Here is a 20858-nt window from a genome sequence, read left to right on the forward strand (position 1 = left end):
AATCTGTTAATAAAATCTAATAACATTATGTGCTTTATATTGCTGTATATTTTTATTTATTGATATTCTTGGGAGGGCAAAGTAATCAAATGTGCTTTATTAGCTTTGAAATTTTACCTTAATACTTTATAAGAAAGATGTTTGAAGATGTAGTTACACTGGTTTGTTTTGGTACTGCTTTTAGTGCCTATCAAGGTTGAAAACATACCAAAAATAGACACAGATCCAATGAAAGAGACTCACTGGGTGTTTTCACCCAGTCACCACATTTATGTTTCAGTCCAATCCACTAATTATTCAACGTTTATGTGTTGAAACTTTTTATTTAATTATACCCTGATCAAAAAGTCTTACTTTTGTAATAGCTTTAAAATATATGGGGACTGTTTATTTGACTATGATATTCCTGAGTTTTTCAACTGTGGACTTGGTACATAGGAGACCCATCCACACTTTTTATCAGCCAAATTCCCACATGATGAGGAAAACACTCTCAAGCATACATTTTCAAAAAAACAGTATTTCTATAACATGAGTGGTTCAACTGTTTAAAATAAGTTACTTTTCAAGTGCTAAAATGTCATCTATACTTTAATGGGGCAAATTAGTTGTGTTGAAACACCTGCTACAAAAATATATTTTAAAAATCTGCTGCATAATTTACCTAACATATACCTCTGACAATAATTTACCTAACAGGTCAGCAATTTGGAAGACTGTATTTTTTTTTAAGATTCATTTATTTATTTTAGAGAGAGAGAGAATATGCACGAGCAGGGGGAGGGGCATAAGGAGAGAATCTTAAGCAGGCTCCATGCCCAGTGCAGAGCCTATTGTGAGGCTCAATCTCATGACCCTGAAATCATGACCTGAGCCAAAACCAGGAGTCAGACACTTAACCAACTGAGCTACCCAGATGCCCCAGGAACACTACATTAAAAAAAAAAAAAGTTTTCCAACTCTTTCAAGTAATTTGCCCTAAACAGCAAACCTCTGTGTCATACAAAAGATTTTAATAGGCTGCCCCCTTTCCATTACAAAAATTGCAAATATTTTTGGATTTAAAGAACTTATTTTTATAAAACTGACCACATTGAAGGCCTCTTGGAGCATGTAAGCTGCTCAGACATACTGAGAGCAAAGCAATGATTTAAGGCCTCACTATTAACGCTCTGAGATTATGTAAATCCCACTATTTTCTAAGAAAAACTCAGGTACTATAGATAGACATATAGCCAGCTAACATATGGTCTGGGTTCTCCCCCTCTAATGTAAGTCCATATATTAAATTTTCATAAACTGTATTTTTCTCATTTTTAGATTAAAAAATTGGCACAGGAAAGTAGACAGAACTCAGAGATCACACTGATAAGAATGCATGACCAGCTGGACTGAAGGAATAGTATTTAGAGATCAAGAGAAGGAAAGATCTCTTCAGGATTTCTGGCTTGGGTTGATGATTACATGTTGCAATATAGGAATTATGAATTTGTGACTTGATTGCCTTGAGTGTACATAATGGAGATGTCCACTCAGCGATAGAATATAGGAATCTGAGGTTCAGCTGAGAGATCTGGATTAGACATGTGACTCAGTAAAAGGCAGCCTGTCATCTTTCACATCATGGAAGGGACAAGGAAGCTCAAGGAAAAGATGTACGGAGGGAAGAGAGGAGGACCTCCTTGAACTCAGTCTGGAGAAACAGAGCAGGCAGTGAAAATAAGCCCATGAAGGATGAAGACAGGTCAGACTGGGAGGACGGCCAGGAGAAAACGCTGTCATGGATTTCAAGTGAAAAGACAGAATAGTCACTGTGTCACCTGCCCCAGAGATCAAACAGAATGTAGTCTGAAGATTGCTCATTAGAAATGAAAAGCTACTGAAAAATTTCCAAACCACTTTCAGTATATCAATGAGGGACAGAAATCAGATTTGGGGGGGTGAGGGGAAGTGGAAGATGAGGGCACAAAAATCAATCAAAATGGACAAATTTAATATCTGCTCCTATGTTTTTGAGTATACCATTCTTTCTATTTAAAGCAGGCTTTTTTCCCTCTTCTCTATTTGTCTTTTCCCTTAATTTCTTTCCCCTCATCCTCATACTCTTCCTGATTCCCCAGCTAAATGCAGTTGTTCGACTATCTTCATCTCTCAAGCATGTAGAAGCTTCTAGCATCATACTCTCCTGCAGACATTTCAGTTTAAGTTCACCCAACTTAGGGGAAGTGAAGTTCTCTCAAACCTAGTGGTGCATCTGTGACCGACCCAGAGTCACTGAAACAAGGCCACCCTCCATACTGGCTTTAGAGAAAAGACCAACCGTTACATAATTAAATAATTATGATAAGAATAATTAGCTATACGGTCATAAGGAAAATGGTAAATGATGAATTAGTATCAAACTACAAAATAATTTTTCCAAGTTTTAAAGGAGAAACTTGAGCAGACTTGTAAGCATTTTTTTTAAATTAGGGTTTATGCTTTGATTGGCTAAATTAATTTTTCACAACTTCTTAGTTGTGATCTCTTCACATTTTTGTTGGTTCTCATCCATTGTAAACTTTTTTCAGAGGCTAGTGATAAAAATATGAGCTATTTATTTAATAATCATTTAATATATTTCCCAGGTTGAAATTACCTAAAAATGTAAGTCTTCTTTAACTAATGACTTTGTGTGGAACTTCCTCGTAACAACGGGCATGGATTTGGATATCACCGAAGTTTTTCACGTTAAGTATTTCAAAACAGTGGCCCCTGATCTACAGGACACACATGCATTGTAGGAGCAGCTGCTCCACAGCCCGTGTGAGGCCACTGTGAGCCATGGCAACTGCCGAGGGACAGCACACTGGGGTATGTGAAGACAGAACTCAGCAATGGCCACCTCAAGGGCTACCTGTCAGGAGCCCCACTCAAATTCCCTGTTCCCTGGCCCCCACGTAGCAGCACCCTGGCCTGAGTGGCAAGCTCCATGGGCCCTGGGAAGAGAAATTCCTTCAGAAATCCCCCAGGCCCCTTCTGTAATGGACAGTGTGCACTCTGTGGCTGGCTGTAGAGGTAGACAGCCACGTGGTAGAACACCTTTGTGGTCATCCTCAGCACCTTGTAGATGAGCAGTGAATGCTCATTGTCATTAATGTGCTCACAGCCTACATGACGGTAGAATTTAACTCCATCTCAACCCCGTCTTCCTCAGAGAAGCCAGCGACAAGCCTACTTTAATCTGGAAGTGATTGGCCAAAGAGTCTCTGGAAGCCGTAAGCCCCAACTATCCATCCCAAGGACTGAGGTCAGTATTTTCTGACTTATCTATAAGCCTAGCACAATGTACCATCAAGCCACTGGGAAGCTCTGCTCCACAGCACATAGCAAAATGTCTTATTCATAGAAGATAAAAAGAAAGGGAAGGGGAGGAGAGAGGACAGGAGGTAGGTGGAGGGAAAGGAGAATTCAGGAGCCTCTCTATAAAGGCTATATAGAAAGACCTAAAGAAGAAAGAGTGAGAGCCACCGTTAAACATAGTTGAGAAGTACAAAAGTTTTTATCATGATTAAATATCTGCAATGTCAGGATGCTGTGTTTGAGGGGAAGATTCCAAAATGTATAAAAATGCCCTGCCTGGAGACCTACATGTCTCAAGCAACTGTTAGTACAGGATGGAATGCAGTAAACACAATGAGGGTCAAAACTCAATGCAGTTAAAATTGATTAGTCTATAGACACAGGAATTAAGTTGTATTAAATATGTAACAAACACAAAGAATGAAATAAGGGTTTCAAACTTGATCATATATTACACAGCAGTAACAAAGCAATTTGCAAATTTTCAAAGAGCCAACAATTTTGTTTATGAGAGATAAATGACAGCAAAGCAATGCCCGAAAATAAAAGTAAAATGTGTTTTTCTTTCTGACTCAGAAAAAAAGTGTTTTGATAATATTCACTAATTTGGTTACCCTCTGGGAATAACGAGAGTATGTATCTGATCTATGAAACAATTCTTAATTCTTGTACTAGATTGTAAAAACAGGCAAAGATTGAGATTTTTCAACAAGTCACATACTCCAAGTATTCTAAGTAGACTTACATTGTATTCAAAGATAAAATATTGTCCCAGAGTACTAAATGTTGAATTATTTTTGTGGAAGGGTGACACTAATTTGTGTTCTCTGCATGAAGGACTGTGAACTTTATTAAAGCTCTTCAGATTCTAGTCAGGTAAATGTTAAGCCACAGAGCCCCTTGAACCTGGCTCTGAGGATGTGCTGCCCTGACATCATCATTCATCAGCAGGAGACCACTGACTTTTGTCATGAAATATTTATATTCCCATTATATAAAACAGTTTATTGACTGGTTTCTTAATGGCTTGCAACAAATAATAATTTGAAATGTTAGGTGACATTTCATGCAATAATTTTTTTCTTGTTGTTGAATGCATTTAACAGTTCACATGTAATCCTTCATAATCCTTCATAGTTCCATTTGATATTCATGAAACTGCCTGTTACTATTAATGAATATCGATATTAATCTTTAAATTCTTGTGTTAAGGAATGCATCAAAAGAAAATTAAGAAACATAGTAGAGGTATCAAAAATATTTTCTCAGATTATTCATTTCATTTGCAGTTAAAATAATAAAGTATTGAAATATACTTCATAATAATTAACAACCCTTGATGCAGGCAAATCTACCTGCTTTGTCAGTTAAAGGATATTTATTTGCTAATGTAAAAAAATAACTTTTTATATCTTGTAACTTAATTACATTTCTTCCTAAATATATAACAAATTTAAATTTTAATGTTTTTACATTTAAAAAAATTTTAAATCCAGTGTTACGATTTTTCTATGTGCAATGTATCAAAATATGAATATCAAAAATCCTAAATATACTTTTAAATTCTCATATATAATTTTAACATAATTTTTTATTTTAGAATAGCTTTAGATTAGTGAAAAATTGCAAACAATAGACAATTCCCATAAACCCCGCACACCCAGTTCCCTATGTTAATATTGCATACTAGTATGATCATTTGGGGTTTATCTTGGTTTATGTTCCATGTAACCCTAGGAAGAATGTGTATTCTGCTATTATTGAATAGAGTATTTTGTGAATATCAATTAAATCAAGTTGACTGAGAGTGCTGATCAGGTCATCTTTATCGTTACTAATTTTATTCCTGCTGGATCTTTAGTTGCCAATAGAGAGATGCTGATGTCTCCAACTGTAATAGTGGATTTGTCTATTTCTCCTTCCAGTTCCATAAATTTTTGCCTCATGTATTTTTATGACTTGTTTTTAAGCACACAACATATAGCATTTTTATGTCTTTTTACAGAATTGGTCCCTTCTTCATTATGTAATTCCCCCATTATCCCTGATAACTGTCTATGTTCTGAATTCAGTTTTGTTTGATATCAGCACATCAACCCCTGCTTTCTTTGGATTAATGTTAGCATGGTATATTTCTGCATTTCTTTACTTATAACCTGTCACGGTCTTTATATTTAAACTGGGTTCTTGAGGACAGTATAGTATGTAGTTGGGTCTTCTTTTCTTCTTTTTTTAAATGCATTCTGACAAAGTGCATCTATAATTGGTGCATTTAGATCACTTAAAATAAAACACCACCTATGGTTGAGAAAGAATTTCCAACTGAGCTAAAACTGATATTAAGAAGATAGATATGTTTATTCAAATATCAGATGTTTATGATAGCAAAAACACTATAAACAACATGAAACTATGTAAGTTTGAGAAAACGGATTATTTGTGCCATTTAAAGGATCAGTTTCTATAACATTTAAAAACTTCTTACAATGGATAATTCTAATAGAGCAATAAGAAAATGATAAGAATTGACAATTCAGAAGAGTAAGCACATGGCCCATTACATAGAGTGAGGTGTTCTTCTTCCGGAGGAAATACAAATTAAAGTAACAAATGGACTTCTAGGAAGATGGCAGAGAAGGCTCTGGAGCTCACCTTGTCCCGTGGACACACTGACATAACTGCTGCATGTGTGCAGCCAGCTCTGGAAACAACCCAAAGACTAGCAGAATAGCCTTTCCACAGCTGATCACAGACAGGAAGCCACATGGGAAGGGCAGGAGGGGCAGACACACCCTGGGAACCAAATATCCCGGTGAGACTAACTACAAATGGGAAGGACACCACGAGCATAGAGAAGGGACAGAAGCAGATCCCATAACAGGAACCCCAGACAAGGGGGTCCCACACTGGCAAGAGGAGTCCTCTTAACATTTGGCTTTGAAAACCAGTGGGTCTTGAAGTTTGTATAATCAGTGGGGCTTAACTCTAGGTACTTTTTTTTTAAAGATTTTATTTATTTATTTGAGAGAGAGAAAGCACAAGCAGACTCTACTGAGGACAGAGCCCTATGCAGGGCTGGATCTCATGACCCTGAGATCATGACCAGAGCTGAAACCAAGAGTCAGACACATAACCAACTGAGCCACCCAGGTGCCCCTTAACTTCAGGTACTTTAATCATTAGTGTGCTTAGCTCTGGGTGAGCCTGAGGGCGAAAGAAAACTGAGTCCCTGCCCTTAAAGAGATAGCATAATAAACAACCCTACTGAGACACAGCAGAGAAGCAGCATTTTGAAAAGCTCCTGGGGTATATGTGGAGATTTATTTAGTAATCTCAGAACATGCACTAGAAGGGCAGGGATCTTTAGGGGACTTCTCCAAGAACAAAAGAGCTGACAGGCACCATTTCTCTTCCTCTCTCACACTGTAGATAGTCAAACACTTGGGGGAACTAGTGTGAACACTCTCCACCTATCTTGCTAACACTGCATGCCCCACCCCTATATTCCCTGCTGGATCTGCTTTGTCCAACCCACCCCACAGAGCTGGCATTTCTCCAAAGTAGCTCCTGCCCCAACATACCCTGCAAGCAACCCCAGCAGGAACTGATGCCACTCCAGTAGGACTCCTGTACTGGGAAGAGGGGAGGATAACCACACACACCAGGGCACCTGCAGCCAAATCTTATAAATGGCAATGCAGCGAGGGGCACCTGGGTGGCTCAATCAGTTAGGTGTCTGCCTTTGGCTCGGGCCATGATCTCAGGGTCCTAGGATCCAGCTCCGCATCAGGCTCTCTGCTCAGCTGGGAGTCTGCTTCTCCCTCTCCCTCTGTGCCCTCGTGCCCACTCTCTCTCTCTCTCTCCAATAAATAAGTTAAATCTTTAAAAGAAAAAAAAATATCTAGGTGGCGTGATCACCCTCCCAATCAGTGTGACTGCAGCCCTGGCAGGTGGACTGAGGTCAGGCATCTGGTCTGACTGCTGACAGTGCCCAACTACAAGCCCACTGCAGCCCCAGAAAAGCCCCTTAACATGGCAAGGGCCAAACCCTGCCTGGTACCCCCACAAAAGGCAAAGTGGGTCATTACACTGACTGGACTTAAGGCAAACGAGGCTCAGCCACAATAGCAGGATGCACACAGCCCACATAGGAGATACCCTGAAGTGCCTGGTTTTGTTGAACAGGGGATATTGTGTTATAGGACACCACAGGACCTCTTCTTCATAAGGCCAAGATCAGGAGACACAGCTGACCTTTCTCATGCATAGAAACAAACACAGAGAGTTAGATAAAATGAGGAGACAGAAACATGTGTCCCAAATGAAAAGACAGGACAAAGTCACAGTAAAAGAACCCAAGTGAAATGGAAAGTCCTGAAAACAAACAAACAAAAAAGCCCTACAACAAAGAATACTTTAATGGCAAGGTTATCATTCAGAATAGAAGGAGAGACAGAGTTTCCCAGAAAAACAAAAGTTAATGGAATTCATAACCACTAAGCCAGCCTTATTAAGAAACATTAAAGGGAATATTTTGCATGAGGGAAAAAAGGTCAAAATTAGAAGTAAAAAAATTATAAAAAGAAAAAAATTCACAAGTAAATGTACATATATAATAAAGGTAGTAGATGAATCACTTATAAAACCAATATGAAAGTCAAAGTACAAAAGCAATAAAATCAATTGCATCTATAAATATCAGCCAAGGATTCACAAAATAAAAAGATATAAAGTATGACATCATATACATAAAACATGGGGCATAGTAAAAATTTAGTACTTTTAGAATCAGATCAAACTGAAGTGACCATCAATATAGACAGCTATACGCATAAGATGTTATATATGAACTTAATGATAACCACAAGTCAAAAACCTATAATAGATTTGCAAAAAATAAAGAGAAAGGAACCTAAGCATAACACTAAAGAAAACCATCAAAGTACAAGGAAGAGAGCAAGAGAAGAAGAAAGAAATAGAGAAGAGCTATAAAAACCATAAAAAGTAACAAAATGGCAAAAAGTACATACCTATCAATAATTACTTTGAATGTAAATGGACTAATTGCTCCAATCAAAAGACATAGATGGGTCTATATGTTGCCTAGAAGAGAGTCACTTTAGACCTAAAAACACTTCCAGATTGAAAGTGAAGGGATCAAAAAACATTTACCATGCAAATGGAAGTGAAAAGAAAGCTGGGGTAGTAATACTTCCATTTGAAAAAATGACTTTAAAACCAAGACTGTAGCAAGAGACAAAGAAAGACACTACATAATGATAAAGGGAACAATCCAACAAGAGGATATAACAATTTTAAGTATCTATGCATCCAACATGGGAGGATCCAAATACATAAAGCAATTATTGACAGACATAAAGGGAGAAATAGACAGTAATACAATAATAGTAGGGCATTTTAACACCCCACTTACATCAATGGATAAATCATCCAGGCAGAAAATCAATGAGAAAACAGTGGCTTTGAATGACACACTAGACCAGATGGACGCAGCAGATATATCCAGAACACTGCATCCAAAAAAAAGGACAATACATATTATTTTCAAGTGCACATGGAACATTCTCCAGAATAGATCAGATGTTAGTCCACAAAACAAGTCTCAGTAGATTCAAAAAGACTGGAATCATATCATGCATCTTTTCTAACCACAACGATATGAAACTAGAGTTCAATCACAAGAAAAAAATCTAGAAAGAATACAAATATATGGAGGCTAAATAACATGCTATGAAACATTAAATGCATCAACTAATAAATGAAAGAGGAAATTAAAAGTACATGAAGACAAATGAAAATGAAAACACAATGATTCAAACTGTTTGGGATGCAGTAAAAGCTATTCCAAGAGAAAAGGTTATAGTAATATAGGCCTAACTCAAGAAACTGTAAAAATCTCAAATAAACAGTCTAACCTTACATCTAAAGGAGCTAGAAAAAGAAGAACAGACAAAAACCCACACCAGTAGAAGGAAGGGAATGATAAAGATTAGAGCAGAAATAAACGAAGCAGAAATTTAAAAAAACATAGAACAGATCAGTGAAACCAAGATCAATGAAGCTGGTTCTTTGAAAAGATCAACAGAATTGATAAACCTTCACCCAGACTCATCAAGAAAATAAGAGAGAACTCAAATAAATACAATCAGAAATGAGTGAGGAGAAATAACAACCAACACTACAGGAATAGAAAGGATTATAAGAGAATAGAATGAAAAAATTGTATGCTGACAAACTGGACAACTTAAAAGAAATTGGTAAGTTACTAGAAACATACAGCCTTCCAAAACTGAACAAAAAAGAAATAGAAAAATCAAACAGATCACTTGCCAACAATGAAATTGAATCAGCAATAAAAAAACTTCCAACAAACAAAAGGTCAGGACCAGATGGTTTCACAGGTGAATTCTACCAAACATTTAAAAAGAGTTAATAGTGAAAGGAGGGCATGTACTGCATGGAGCACTGGGTGTTATATGAAAACAATGAATCGTGGATCTCTACATCAAAAACGAATGATGTATTGTAGGTGACTAACATAATATAATAAAATTAAATTAAATTAAAAAAAATAAAGACAAAATAAGTTAATAGTGAAAAAATAAAAAAAATAACAATTAAAAAATAAAAAGAGTTAGTACCAATAATTCCAAAAAATAGAAGAGAAAGAACACTTCCAAATTCATTCTTCAAGGCCAGCATTATCCTGCTACCAAAACCAAACAAAGACACTACAAAAAAAGAAAACTACAGGCCAATATCTCTGAAGAATATTGATGAAAAGATTTGGAATATTAGCAAACAGAATTCAACAATACATTAAAAAAATCTTTCACCACAATCAAGTGGGAGTATTCTGGGGATGCAAAGTGGTTCAATATTTGCAAATCAATCAACACAATACATTAATGAAAGGATAAAAACCATATCAATCGATCAATGCAAGAAAAACGTCTGACAGTGTGTAACATCCCATTTGTAGATGTTCCCTCTAAACCTACTCTCAACAAAGTAGGTTTAGAGGGAACATACTTCAACATAATAAAGACCGCATATGGAAAAGCCACAGCTAACATAATACTCAATGATGTGATACTGAGAATTTTCCCTCTAAGGTCAGGAAAAAGACAAAGATGTCCACTCTTACCGCTTTTATTCAAATATCTCTGGAAGTCCTAGCCACAGCGATCAGACAAGAAAAAGAAATAAAAGGTATCCAAATTGGTAAGGAAGAAGTAAAACTTTCCCTATTCGCAGATGACATGATACTATATATAGAAAACTCTAAAGACGACACCAGAAAACTACTAAAACTGATAAATGAATTCAGTAAAATCACAGGATACAAAATTAATATACAGAAATCTGCCACATTCCTATATACAAATAATGAAGCAGCAGAGGGAGAAATTAAGAAAACAATTTCACTTACAAGTGCACCAAAACAAAACAAAACAAAACAAAAAACCTAAGGAATAAACTTAGCCAAGGAGGTGAAAGACCTGTACTCTGAAAACTACAAAACACCAATAAAAGAAACTGAAGATCACACAAACAAATGGAAAGACATTCTATACTTATAGATTATAAGAACAAATATTGTTAAAATGTATGTGCTACCCAAAGCAACCTACAGATTTAACACAATCCTTATCAAAAAAGCAGCAGCATTTTTCACAGAAGTAGAACAGATAATACTAAAATTTGTATGGAACCACAAAAGACCCCAAATACCCAGAACAATTTTGAGAAAGAACAAAGCTGGAGATATCACATCCCAGATTCCAAGATATACTACAAAGATGAAGTAATCAGAACATTATTGTACTGGCACAAAAACAGACACAAAGATCAATAGAATAGAATGGAGAGCCCAGAGGGTGCCTGGGTGGCTCAGATGGTTAAGCATCTGCCTTCGGCTCAGGTCATGATCCCAGGGTCCTGGGATCAAGTCCCGCATCGGGCTCCCTGCTCCTTGGGAGCCTGCTTCTCCCTCTGCTTCTCTCTCTCTCCGTCTCTCATGAATAAATAAATAAAATCTTTAAAAAAAAAAAAGAGAATGGAGAGCCCAGAAATAAACCCATACTTATATGATCAATAGTGTATGATAAATGAGGCAAGAAAATACAAGGAGGACAAGATAGTTCCTTCAATGAATGGTGCTGGGAAAACTGGACAGCTACATGCAAAAGAATGAAATGACCACTTTCATACACCATACACAAAATAAACAAAATGGACTGAAGATCTAAATGTGAGACCTGAAACTATAAAACTCCTAGAAGAACCACAGGCAATAATTCCTTTGACATCAGCCATATAAACATTTTTCTAGACATGCCTTCTAAGGCAATGGAAACAAGAACAAAGATGAACTATTGGGACTACACCAAAATTTAAAGCTTCTGCACAGGGAAAGAAACCAATGAAACAACAAGGCAACCTGCTAAATGGGAGAAGATATTTACAAATGATATATCCAGTAAGAGGTTAAAATCCAAAATACATAAAGGACTTATACAACTCAACACCCAAATCCCACAAATAATCCAATTAAAAAATGGGCAGAGGACGTGAATAGACATTTCTCCAAAGAAGACCTAAAAATGGCCAACATACACATGAAAAGATGCTCATCATCACTCATCATCAAGGAAATGCTACTCAAGATCCCAATGAGGAAGCACCTGATACCTGTCCTAATTGCTAGAGTCAAAAAGGGAAGACAAGCAAGGGTGGGAGAAGATGTGGGGAAGGAACACTTGTACACTTTTGGTGAGAATGTAAATAGGTGCAGCCACTGTGGAAAACAGTATGGAGGTTCCACAAAATATTAAAAACAGAAATACCATATGATCCAGTAATTTCACTAACTGGGTATTTACCCAAAGAAAATGAAAACACTAATTCAAAAACATATACACAATCCTATGTTTCTTGCAGCATTATGTACAATAGCCAAGATATGGAAGCAACCCAATTACCCATCAATAGATATTAGAGAAAGAAGGTGTGGTATACATATATACAATATACTACTCGGCAATAACAACAAGTGAGATTTTATCATTTGCTACAACACAGATGGACCTAGAGGATATAATGCTAAGTGAAATAAGTCAGATAGAGAAAGGCCAATACTATATGATTTCACTCATATATGGAATTTAAGAAAGAAAACAAATGAACAGAAAAAACAAACAAACAAACAAAAAAAACCCCCAGACTCTTAAATATGGAGAATAAACTGGTGGTTGCCAAATGGGAGGTGGTTGGGGATATGGGTGAAACAGGTGAAGAAGATTGACTTCACTTATGATGAGCATTGAGTAATGTACAGAATTTTTGAATCATATTGTACGTCTGAAACTAACCTAACACTGCATGTTAATCATGCTTCAATAAAAAAAGTAATAGATATGACCTTAAAGAATAATATTTACACTTAGTAATTTGACAGGATTTTAGATGAGCTCATGGAGTAGACATTACTGCTGATTGACCTTCGAGCTGGCCCGGGGCAATGGGAAGCTTCTCACCCCCTCTGTTCTTGGAGAGTCCCTTTAGCCCATCATCCCCACAGTCAGAGCTGTTTTCAGGGACACAGTCTTGAGAGAGTAAGGTGTTGCTGAGACCATCTGGATGGAACCCAGTTATGGCTATTCTATAAAATTTTAAGATTCTGGCGGGCAGGTGCGGAGCTCTACTCCTCTAGTGTTCACCTAAAACAAGCCTCTTACGTAAGTGTCCTTGCTTATTAAACCTGCCACCTACAATCTGGAGTGCCCCCTTCCCTGTCTCCTGTTTCTCCTTCTCCTCCACATATGGGCGCACTTTCACATTTCACCCCAGAAGCTCCCAAGTTTGTGAACCAACACAAAAATTAAAGGATACTAACACTTCGTACTACAAAAATTAGGGAGTACTAACACTCTGTGCTGACAACGATACAGGGCTCTTATGAGGTATTGCTGCCACCGTCTTCAACAGCATGCTGGCCACGGCTGTTCGAGGCTAACAGTTAATTCGATGAAGCAATCCAAAACCCATGGAGGAGCCCCATTGGAAAAAGTGCATCAATATGTCAGACTGTACACAGAAAGATATCAATTACAGTGTTTTTAGTATAAACAAAAAGGAAGAAGAAAGGAAGGAAGATGATGTTTGTGTAAACTGTGGTACATCCATACATGGAATAACATACAGTCAACAGAAAGGTGTGGAGGGGTTTCTACTCTGTTTTGTAAAGTGAGAAAAGCAAGATTCAGAGATGTTTATATATATTATTCCATTTTGGTAAATGGGATGCAAATTTTGAAAACACTCTGAAAAAGGCCCGTGTGTCTATGTGTAAACATGTGTATTAAGACTGTGCGTTTATATGCATATGTGTATATACATTATATACTCTGCATGTACACACACACACACACTGTGTGTATATCCGTAAGTGTTATATATATGTAAGTGATATATATGTATACAACCAGGTTACCAACCTTGTTACCCTGGGGGTAGAAAGCTGGAAGTAGCTGGCAGGAGAGGTGGGGAAGAGGGAGGAAGAAAGCAAAAAAACCCAAAATAATTGTCTATGATAAATACAGCACATATGATATATCCTTACTTTAAAGATTTTATTTACTTATTTGAGGGAGAGAGAGATAAAGACAGAGCACAAGCGGGATGGGGGAGTAGAGGCAGAGGGAGAAGCAAGTTCCCCATTGAGCCCAACATAGGGCTCGATCCCATGACGCTGGGATCAGGACCTGAGCCGAAGGCAGACACTTAATGGACTGAGCCACCCAGGCGCCCCATATCCTTACTTTAAATTATGCATTTATATATAATTCACAAAGAGATTTATGAAAGGATGTTCAGCAAGGTGTTGATTTTTATCTCAGAAACAGTCTAATTTTAGGTGATTTTTAAAAATATTTTTCTCATCCTTTTTTTTTTTTTTTAAAGATTTTATTTATTTATTTGAGACAGAGAGAATGAGAGACAGAGAGCATGAGAGGGAGGAGGGTCAGAGGGAGAAGCAGACTCCCTGCCGAGCAGGGAGCCCGATGCGGGACTCGATCCCAGGACTCCAGGATTATGACCTGAGCCGAAGGCAGTCGCTTAACCAACTGAGCCACCCAGGCGCCCTCTCATGCTTTTATATATTGTTTAAATTCTTCACAAAATTTACTTTGTAATCTTTAAAATTAAATTTTAATTATAAAGTAACAAAGAATTATAAGAATTATTATTTAATCAATTTGTAATTAATTCAATACCATTCATTCTGGATTGTACCTTGATTTCTCTGATTATTAGACAATATTTTTAACTTTTAGGTTATATGGCCAATTTTTCATTATTATTCTTTATTCATTAGTAATAGATGTTTTATGATTAAAAATATTTTTAAAGATTTTATTTGTTTGACAGAGAAAGAGAGTACAAGCAAAGGGAGTGGCAAGCAGAGGGAGAGGGAAAAGCAGGCTCCCTGCTGAGCAGGGAGTCCATCGATCCCAGGACCCTGAGATCATGACCTGAGCTGAAGACAGACGCTTAACCCACTGAGCCACCAAGGCACCCACAAAAAATTTTTAACTAAATCTTTGTTTACTTTCTATTTGGATTCCACTATCCACAATTCAGTGACATTGAAGCATTCTGATATAGATTTTCTGGATTTAAAGAGTTAGTTTCTAATTCTTATAATGTAGTAGATATTTCCATAATATAGACTTCTTACTAAGCTTTGCCTTAATAACTGTATATGTTAAAGAATCAAGAAAAAAAATCAGCCAAATTAATTATTTTTTCCCCAAAGCTTCAAACGGGTGAAATGATTCTACCTGGCTTAAGTTCATTACCATTAGCAAGTCAACTCCATACTCCACAGTATACTTCAACTTTATAACTTTTTGATCCATAGGAGAAAATAGGTAAACAAACATTTTAAAGCTTTGTTATCTCTAACCAGGGTCCCAGACTGTACTCTGTCTCAAAGACACTATCTCTGAGCATAGAAGTGCATGTAAAATACGACTGGGTCTTTCTCTTGTTCTGGTTTTGTTCTAGTTCTCTACTTTTGCATGATGTGGTGTTTAATCCTAACACACAAATGCCATCACCAAACTCTTGATTCTGATTACTAACATTTATCTGTTACCTTTAAAATTTCACTCCCTGATCATCCCATTGGCAATAATACATTTAAAAATACTCCATCTAGGGGTGCCTGGGTGACTCAGTCGGTTAAGCATCTGACTCTTGGTTTTGACTCAGGTCATGACCTCAGGGTGGTGGGATCGAGCCCTGCATCAGGCTCTGCACTCAGCGGGGAGTCTGCTTGGGCTTCTCTCTTTCTCTCTCTCTCTGCCCCTCCCCTCCCTGCATCCTCTCTCTCAAATAAATAAATAAATCTTTAAAAAAAAAAACTCCATCTATTTTAGTTGCATAATGTTATTTAAAGGGTTAAAGTGATCATTTCCATATTTGGGGAGGTAGAAAGAATTATCATTACAACAACAGATCAGATCCAGGTTAGGTTTTAATGCCTGTGCTACCGTAACTGGCACCAGAGTACAAAACATTGCAGTATAAAAATGATTTAAAGTAATTAAGTGAGAGGAGGCTACGGTGTCGATGCCATGCCATTCCATCTTAAAATGTGACACCTTTACATGACTGTGATGATCAGTTCAGTTTACTGAGCTGTTTCAGTCCCACAGTGACCAAAGCTCAACCACTGGGGAGCGAAATGTTTTCAATTATTCAAGCATTCGCTGGAGACCCTGTGGAGCAGAGAACAATTAAGAAACAGATAAACTGAAGGCATAAAATAAAGAACACTAGTCCTTCAGGATAAAGATGACAAAGCATTATAAATGTCAAGCACTGAAAACCTCGCCATTTTATCCCAGCCTGGTTATCTGTCTTCCTTAAAATGTGATCTACAAATTTCTATTTATGGACTTTGAAGTCAACAAATACTGCTGCTAAGTGTTCACTACTTTTATTGATTCCTGGATGCTAGAAATGTCTACCCGAAATTCTCCAAACCAGTGAAACCCTGTGAATACCCAAACAATTGTGGATTATCACAGTTATTTTGCTTATGTATGCTGAAACTATAATCTTACAATATTTTACTCTGGAAATGGAAAAGAGCCACCCATATATTACCATCTTGAAAGAGAAATACTTCTCACTCTTATATATTATTTTTTCAATCTTTCTATAATTTTGTGTAACCACAATCATTGTAACCAACTTCATTTAATATTCTGCTGTCATTATTCTGAATTTCTGTGGAGTTCTGTTTGGGTTGGTATTGGTCACACATACTGAACTTGGTCAAAATAAGGAAATCCTACAGAGAGGAGGAACTTAAGGGGGTAGAATAGCAACAAGAAACAATAGGACAGACAGCAACTACTGCACATCTGACCAAGCTCCTTATTCAATTCTCTTCTCACAATATTTGATTTACATGAAGACCATTTTCTGGCCAATGAAATGGCTTAGGAAGCTCTTCTCTTCCAGTGAAGCAGCAAAATATGTGATCAATATTCACATATTCATCCCAAGCACCTTCTCCGTTCATTTTTGCATTGCTTTTCTCCAAAGAATGTTAAAAATATACATATATATATCATCAGTGAGATGATTAAGTGAAATTAAATAGAAATAATACTATAAAAATTCATGAAAACAGGGCGCCTGAGTGGCTCAGTTGGTTGGGCGACTGCCTTCGGCTCAGGTCATGATACTGGAGTCCCTGGATCGAGTCCCGCATCGGGCTCCCTGCTCGGCGGGGAGTCTGCTTCTCCCTCTCACCCTCCCCCCTCTCATGTACTCACTCTCTCTCATTCTCTCTCTCTCAAATAAATAAATAAAATCTTTAAAAAAAAATTCATGAAAACATACAAATATAATTTTTAAGTGATAACTTTAGAGATACGTAATTTTGGAGGTGCTTGTAGGGATAATGGAAGAGCACAGGACTGTTTGTTTGCATATTTGTATAGTTTATAACTATAGTTCTTACCATGTCTACCCATTACTTCCAAATGCAAACCCAGGGTCTACTACTAGATGATGCTGTGGGTTCTTATTTTGATGAAGAGTAACTTCTGATCACAGGTAGAAAATTGACCACATGTCATTATCAATAACCACAATTGTCAAAATCTACATCATGTGGGGGGGAGGAGCAAGATGGCAGAGGAGTAGGAGACCTAAATTTCCTCTGGTCCCAGGAATTCAGCTAGAAAGGGATCAAACCATTCTGAACACCTACGAACTCAACAGGAGATCGAAGAAAAGAATAGCAACAACTCTCTCATCAGAAAAGCGACCACTTTCTGGAAGGTAGGACGTGCGGAGAAGTGAATCCGAGGTAATATTCGGGAGGATAGACGGCGGGGGAGGGGCCTCCGTCAGCCGCTACTGGCAAGTGATAGAGCAGCAGAGACCAAAATAGGAAATTTTAGAAGTCGGCTCTGCTGAGGGACGTTGCTCCAGTGGCTAAGTAGGGGGTGGAACCCTCGCTGGGACAGTGTGGTCTCAGGACCCTGGGGGTCACAGAAAGACCAGGGGTGCCTGAGTGCGGCAGGGCTCCCAGGTATCAGAGTGGGGAAGCCCGCCATAGAGACAGAGCTGAGGAGTGGGTTCTCAGCTCGGGGTTGCCATAAACCAGGATCCACGGCACAGTCGGGCCACTGCTCTTCCAGCAGGAACCCAATAAGGGGCAGATCCGGGGAGACTCCTTCCTCCCCTGGAAGGAGCGGTGCGGGAGCACACTGCAGGGATCTGCTGGGTTTGGAAAGTCCACACAGATATGTGTGCCAGAGATAGAAACGCTTGGTTACAGGCCGGGTGACCAGAGTACAGCCGGAGACCGGGGAGACAGAAGTGATTCACTGCTTTTCTCTGGTTGCTCACTGAGGGGTGGGGCCCCAAGTTCTCTGCTCCTCCAGGGTGGAGATTGGGAGGCCGCCATTTTCTTTTTTTTTTTTTTTAAACATAAAAAGTTTTATTCTTGGAGAAATATTTATGAGTTATGGGAAAAACAAACACATAAAAAGCATAAAAAGTAACCACAGAAATTTAAAATATTAACAGCACATACAAACAAATGGGTTAGCCTGTACTGTGAAATGGTAAATGGAGTGAACAAAATATGTTCCATTTTCTTTTTTTTTTATTATGTTATGTTAATCACCATACATTATAGCATTAGTTTTTGATGTAGTGTTCCATGATTCATTGTTTGCATATAACACCCAGTGCTCCATGCAGAATGTGCCCTCCTTAATACACATTTTCACTCTCATCCTCCAAAGCTGTACAGAAAGCTTGCAGGGAACAAAAGCTCCCGAGAGCAAACCCAAGCAGATTACTTAGCCCGGACCAGCAAGGGTGGGGCAGTTCCGCCTCCGGCAAAGACATTTGGGAACCACGGCAACAGGCCCCTCCCACAGAAGATCAGCAAGAACAGCCAGCCAAGACCAAGTTTACCGATCAATGAGAATGGCAGAACTCCAGTGCTAGGGGAATACAGCACATAGAATTCATAGCTTTATTGCCATGATTCTTTAGTCTTTCAAAGTTAATTTTTTTACTTTTTTTCTTTTTTTGAATTTATTTCTTTCCTTTTTTCAACCAACATCTTATCAATCCCTTTTTAAAAATTTTTTTTTATTTTTCATTTTTAGAGTCATATTCTATCCCTTCATAGTAGTTAACCTTATTTTTGGCATATATATATATAAGCTGTTCTCTCTTTAAAATTTTGGGATACAGTTTCTTTAAACAGACCAAAATATACCCTAAATCTCTAGTGTATGGCTTTGTTCTAGTCTCCTGCCTGATCACATTCTCTCCCTTTTTTTTAATCCTCTTCTTTCTTTTTACAACCAACTTCTTGTCTTATCAATTCCTTTTATAAAATCTTTTCTAATTTTCATCTTTACAGTCATATTCCATCCCTTCATCATATTTACCCTTATTTTTGTACATATATAAGTTTTTCTTTCTTTAAAATTTTGGGAGGCACTTTCTTCTAACAGACCAAAATACGCCCAAAATCTAGTGTGTGGCACTGATCTATGCACCAGCCTGATCATATTTGATCATATTCTGGTTGTTTTTTTTTTTTTTAATCTTTTTCTTTTTCTTTCTTTCTTTTTTTTCTTTTTTGTTTCTTTCCCTTTTTTCCCCCCAGTTTCAGGTCTCTTCTGATTTGTTTAGTGTATATTTTTCTGGGGTCGTTGTTGCCCTGTTAGCATTTTGTTCTCTCACTCATCTATTCACCTCTAGACAAAATGACAAGAGAGAAAAAATCACCTCAAAAAAAAAGAACTAGAGGCATTTACGACTGCCAGGGACCTAATCAATATGGACATTAGTAAGATATTGGAACTAGAGTTCACAATAACAATTTTAAAGTTACTAGCTGGGCTTGAAAAAAGCATGGAAGATATTAGAGAAACCCTTTTTGGAGAAATAAAAGAACTAAAATCTAACCAAGTTGAAATCAAAAAGGCTATTAATGAGGTGCAATAAAAAATGGAGGCTCTAACTGCTAGGATAAATGAGGCAGAAAAGAGAATTAATGATATAGAAGACTAAATGATGGAAAATAAAGAGGCTGAGAAAAAGAGAGATGAACAATTACTGGATCACAAGGGCAGAATGAGAGAAATAAGTGATAACATAAGACAAAACAGTATTAGAATAATTGGGATCCCAGAAGAAGAAGAGAGAGAGGGGCAGAAGGTATATTGGAGCAAATTATAGCAGAGAACTTCCCTAATTTGGGGAAAGAAACAGGCATCAAAATCCAGGAGGCACAGAGAACCTCCCTCAAAATCAATAAAAATAGGTCAACACCCCAACATCTAATGGTAAAACTTAAGAGTCTCAGAGACAAAGAGAAAATCCTGAAAGCAGCTCGGGATAAGAGATCTGTAACCACTGTGCAATGGCAGAAATATTAGATTGGCAACAGACCTATCCACAGAGACCTGGCAGGCCAGAAAGGACTGGCATGATATATTCAGGGCACTGAACGAGAAAAATATGCAGCCAAGAATACTATATCCAGCTAGGCTGTCATTAAAAATAGAAGGAGGGATAAAAAGCTTCCAGGACAAACAAAAACTAAAGGAATTTGCAAACACGAAACCAGCCCTACAAGAAATATTGAAAGGGGTCCTCTAAGCAAAGAGAGAGCCTAAAAGTAACATAGACCAGAAAGGAACACAGACAATATACAGTAACAGTCACCTTACAGGCAATACAATGCTACTAAATTCACATCTTTCAATAGTTACCCTGAATGTATATGGGCTAAATGCCCCAATCAAAAGACACAGGGTATCAGATTGGATTAAAAAACAAGACCCACTGATATGCTGTCTCACAAAGACTCATTTTAGATCCAAAGACACCCCCAGATTGAAAGTAAGGGGGTGGAAAACCATTTACCATGCTAA

This window comes from Neomonachus schauinslandi, chromosome 11 (genome assembly GCF_002201575.2).
Source record: "Neomonachus schauinslandi chromosome 11, ASM220157v2, whole genome shotgun sequence".
In the NCBI taxonomy this organism is placed as follows: Eukaryota; Metazoa; Chordata; class Mammalia; order Carnivora; family Phocidae; genus Neomonachus; species Neomonachus schauinslandi.